Genomic DNA, 5,000 nt, shown 5'->3' on the forward strand with positions numbered 1-5,000 from the left:
TCCCCCTCCTTTTCCCATCCTCCCCTCCTTTTCCCTCCTCCCCCTCCCCTTCCCTCCTCCCCCCCCCTCCCCTCCTCCCCCCCCCTTTTCCCCTCCCCCCCTCCCCTTCCTTCCCCCCCCCCCCCCTCCTCCCCTCCTTTTTCCCTCCCCCCTCCCCTTCCCTCCTCCCCCTCCTCTCCCTCCTCCCCCTCCCTCCCCTTCTCCCCCCCCTCCCTCCCCCCCCCCCCTCCCCCTCCCCCCCCCTTCCCCCTCCCCCCCCCCCCCTTCCCCTCCTCCCCCCCTCCTCTTCCTCCTCCCCCTCCTCTTCCCTCCTCCCCCTCCTCGTTCCCTCCTCCCCTCCCCTTCCCTCCTCCCCCTCCCTCCCCCTCCTCTTTCCCTCCTCCCCCTCCCTCCCCCTCCTCTTCCCTCCTCCCCCTCCCCTTCCTCCTCCCCCTCCTTTTTCCTTCCACCCTCCTCTTCCCTCCTTCTCCTCCTCTTCCCTCCTCCTCTTCCTCCTCCTCTTGTTCCTTCCTCCTCCTCCTCTTCCCTCCACCTTCGCCTCCTCCTCCTCGTCCTCTTCTCCCATCTTCCTCCTCCTCCTTTTCCCTCCTCCTCCTCCTCTTCGTCCCCTTCCTCTCTCTCCTCCTCCTCCTCCTCCTCCTCCTCCTCCTCGTACTCTTCTTCCCTCTTCCTCCTTCTCTTCGTCCTCTTCTTCCCTTCTCCTCTTCTTCTTCCCTCCTCCTCCTCCTCCTCTTCTTCTTCCCTCCTCCTCCTTCTCCTCTTCTTCTTCATCCCTCCTCCTCCCCCTCCTCTTCCTCTTCTTCCCTCCTCCTCCTCCTCCTCCTCCTCTTCTTCTTCATCCCTCCTCCTCCTCCTCCTCGTCCTCTTCTTCCCTCCGACACTCCTCCTCCTCCCTTCCTCGTCCTCCTACCTTACTCCTCCATTTGCCTTTCTCCTCCTCCTCCCTTCCTCCTCCTCCTCTTCCCTCCTCTTCCTTCTTAGTCTTCCTCTTCTTCCTCCTCCTCTTCCCTTCCTTTTCCTCCTCCTCCTTCCGTCCTCCTCCTCCTCCTCCTCATTTCCTCCTCCTCTTCCTTTTCCTTCTCCTCATCTTCCATCTTCCTCCTTCTTCTTCTGCTTCCTCTTCTTCTTCTTCCTCCTTCTCCTCCTCGATTCTTCTTCTCTTCCTCCTCTTCTTCTTCCCCCTCCTTTTCCTCTTCCATTTCCTCTTTTTCGTCTAAACCTTCCTCCTCCTCCTTCTTCTTCTTCTTTCTGCTTCTCCTCTTCCCTGTCTTCTCCCTGCTGCTCCTCCTGCTCCTCCTCCTCCTCCTCCGCATCTTCCTCCTCCTCCTCCTCCTCTTCTTCTTCTTCCCTCCTAATCCTCCTCTTTCTTCTTCCTCTTTTCCTCTTCCTCCTCTTCCCCTTCCGCCTCCTACTCCTCCTCCCTCCCGCTCTCCTTCTTCCTCCTCCTCTTCCTCCTCTTCATCTTCTTTCTCCTCTTCATCTTCTTCCTCCTCCTCCTCCTCCTCCTCCCCACCCCTCCTCCTCCTCCCCCCCCTCCTCCTCCTCCTCCTCCTCCCCACCCCTCCTCCTCCTCCCCCCCCTCCTCCTCCTCCTCCTCCTCCCCCCTCCTCCCCCTGCCCAGCGCGTAACAGCCCTTCATGGCGCTGCGTCACGCTTTTTGACTGCCGCGTCACACCCACAGCCTGGCGCGTCACATCACTTAGCCGTCGCTCGCCACTCCGCCTCCTTTTCCTCCTCCTTCTTCCTTTATTCGTTCTATCTTTATCTGCGCGTCGTATCTCTCTTCTTCTTTCCTCGCTGAGCCCTGTTCGTCTTCTCTCTTTTTCCTTTTCTCCGTCTCTGGCCTCCGTGTCATCGTCCTTTCCTCTCTCTCTCGTTCATTTCTCCTTCCCTCCCCTTCCTCTGCTCTCTCACTCTCTCCCCTTTCCCCCTATCTCCACCTTCATCCTCACTTTCCCCCTTTCTGCCTTCCTTTCCTCCCCCCTCCCTCTTCCCCTTTCCTTTCCCTTCGTTGTCCTCCCCTATCCCTCTCCCCTCCTTTCCTGTCCCTTCCCCCACCTCCTCCTTCGCCCTACAACCCCCGCCCCTTGTAACGACAGCAGCCGCCTTTCTGCCTGACATGTCACTAGGCTATCTCTGTCACATCGCAGTTACGTCTCATTTCGTTACCGTAACACCATACAGCTACCAGACCTCGTCCCTAGTTACTATTACCTTGTCATGTGTCACTGTGCCAATCACGCAACTACCACACCTCGTCACGTATTACCATGCCTACCATACAGCCATCGGGCCTCGTCCCTTATTACTATTACCTCGTCCGCTGTTACCATAGCAACCACACAACTACCACGCCTCGTCGCTTATAACCAAAACTACCATCCACAACCACCAGACGTAACCACACGCAGCCAGACATTCTTCAGCGCCAGCGTCACGCCAGCGCATTCACAAGCATCGATTGCCGACCATTGGCGAGTGATAAGTGTGACGAAATGCATCATATCGCGATCAAACGAAGGCTGAAAATGTACAGTCGCACGCCACCGTGGCATACGCTAACTGGCAATTCTTCTTGACTAAATTTAGATCAACAAGGCTAGTTCCTCCGGCAACAAAAGCTATAGCCAGACCCAGCATGCAGCAAGAACAACGACAACAATAATAGCAGCTGCAACAGAGACAACAAAAACAGCAACAACAAAAGTAGCAGTAGCAACAGCAACGAGAACAGCAATAACAACAACAACAACAACAAATCCAACAGCAACAAACACGAAAATAAGTCATCTTCCTTCCTCTTAACGACTGTCACAACTAAATGTCTCGCAAGTTGTGGAAGCGGAGCCACAAAAATGATGTCGCCCACCACAGTCTGGCGAAGATCGTTAATTCATGACTTGCTTTGACCCACGCAACTTAACCTGACAAGCCCTGGTGACCTGACGTCTTACAGAGTGAAGCTAGATGTCTGCATTGTCTGTGTGGACCATGTGACCTCTCTCTATCAACTCTGTCTCACTCTAACAATCTCTCTACCTCTGCCTCCCCCCCCCCTCTCTCTCTCTCTCTCTCTCTCTCTCTCTCTCTCTCTCTCTCTCTCTCTCTCCCTTACCTTCATATATCACTAAACCTATACGTATTACCTCTATCTCATGCAGAATGTTTATCTATTTCCCTATCTATTATGCAAACACCAACGCATCTGTATAAAATGCTACTTAAAAACTGCCCTCATTTCGTCTTTACTTCGACCTTGCTGAAGTGTTTCGCTCACAGCTTTTCAACATGTGCAACCTGCAATCAAGCGTGCAAGCAACTCACACTCACTCTGATTGACATGCACTTGCCCATAACACTGCAATGACTCACAGAATGAACAAAACACAAACTGAATAACGTCTGAACACGGATAGAAATAAAACAAATCCGCATTAGCAAAACAAAATTGCTTTCGTACTGTGACTGCGCTGCGTACTGTTCACATACACTCATATTGCCTCTTGGTTACGTACACACACACATGCATCCGCCTTTGACCGCAAGGAGCAGTCTTTCACATGATCCACATCAGCCAAGTGGCACGTCAATGGTACGTCAATTCCAGGTATCGTAATGTACCTGTGGCAGGAACAGCCAAGGTACATGAGGAGCACCTGAGATCCACAGGTGATTGCAAGGAGATATATTCAGGCTGTATTCAGCATCAGCAATATATGAAGGCATGTAAGTTTAAAGGTAGTACTCAGACCAGTTGCCCGAAAGTGCGTTTATTAAGGTTTTTTTTTTTTAGTTTAAACTTTATCACAAGATTTTAGGGCATTAACGTGAACATATCGAAGTATATGTTTTGGATAAACTATTATTTTTACTTTGTCATTTATCTGTGTTGACTGACTTGTAACTGACCTGTAATTGACCTGTGGGTGACCTGTAATCAGCAGGTCTTTGCTAAACCCCGACCTCCTCTCCCCTATCCCTACTGAATCTTCTTTTTATACTTCTCAGCCTATAATAATCACTTTTATAATGGCTCAGTAGAAAATATTTCAGCCTCAACAATTCCTCAATCTCCATATCTCTTATATCCTTCCTTCCTCCCTTCCTCTTCCTTCTCCCCTTCCTTCTTCCCTTCCTTCCTTCCTTGTTCGTTCGCTTTAACCTCCACGCCACCGAACATTTCTCGAGTGAAGGGCCTGACACCCTCCTCGCCTCGCCTTCCCCTCGCTGATTTCCACCCAAGTTTAGCCATGAAATCGAGCGACCTCCTTTTCCAGATGTGTTACTCGAGTTGAGACCAGATATTTTCAGTTCAGAAGTCCCGAGCGTTAGGCGTCACCAAGCAGGATCGAAAGCAGTCCTAAGCATCGTCCCTCTGTTTCCCTCGAGACGGATCGGCCCCGTGTTGTTATTTCCATCCTCAAAGCAGGCATCGCTTCTATTCCTGAGCGATATATTGCTCGCCGTGTCGTGCAGGGTATTCGGAGAGACTTCGGCCATTGTGTTGCATGATTTGCAAGTTGCGACGAAACTGAAATAACGTGATGTATGTCGCTTCATTCCATTTACATGACCTCCCCCTCCACCCCCCTCCACCCCCTCCCCCCCCGCCCGCACCTCCGCTCCGCCGGGGCCCCGTGTGAGCGAGACCGCCATTTTTGCTCTGTCTCTTGTGCTTGCTTGCTTGCGGGGAGGAGCCGTGCCGTGGTAGCCGCAGATAGGTCGATGGAAGGAAGGAAGGAAGCGATTGAAGGAAGACGCGAGGAGGAGGACGGAGGGTGAATGAAGCGACAGAAGGAAGTCACACGTAAACAAGAGTGAGACGCGTTCCTGCCCTTTCCTCCCTGTTGAAATAAGACCGATGCTCTTCTATTTTCACAGAATTCTCCTTCGTTCCTCCCACTTTCTCACTGCTAAATAAAAGAAAGAAAGAAGAGAGAGAGAGAGAGAAAAAAAAAACATACTCCCTAAAACTTCCCCAAAATCCCTTCTGCCGTTAT

This window comes from Penaeus chinensis, chromosome 13 (assembly GCF_019202785.1).
Source record: "Penaeus chinensis breed Huanghai No. 1 chromosome 13, ASM1920278v2, whole genome shotgun sequence".
NCBI lineage: Eukaryota > Metazoa > Arthropoda > Malacostraca > Decapoda > Penaeidae > Penaeus > Penaeus chinensis.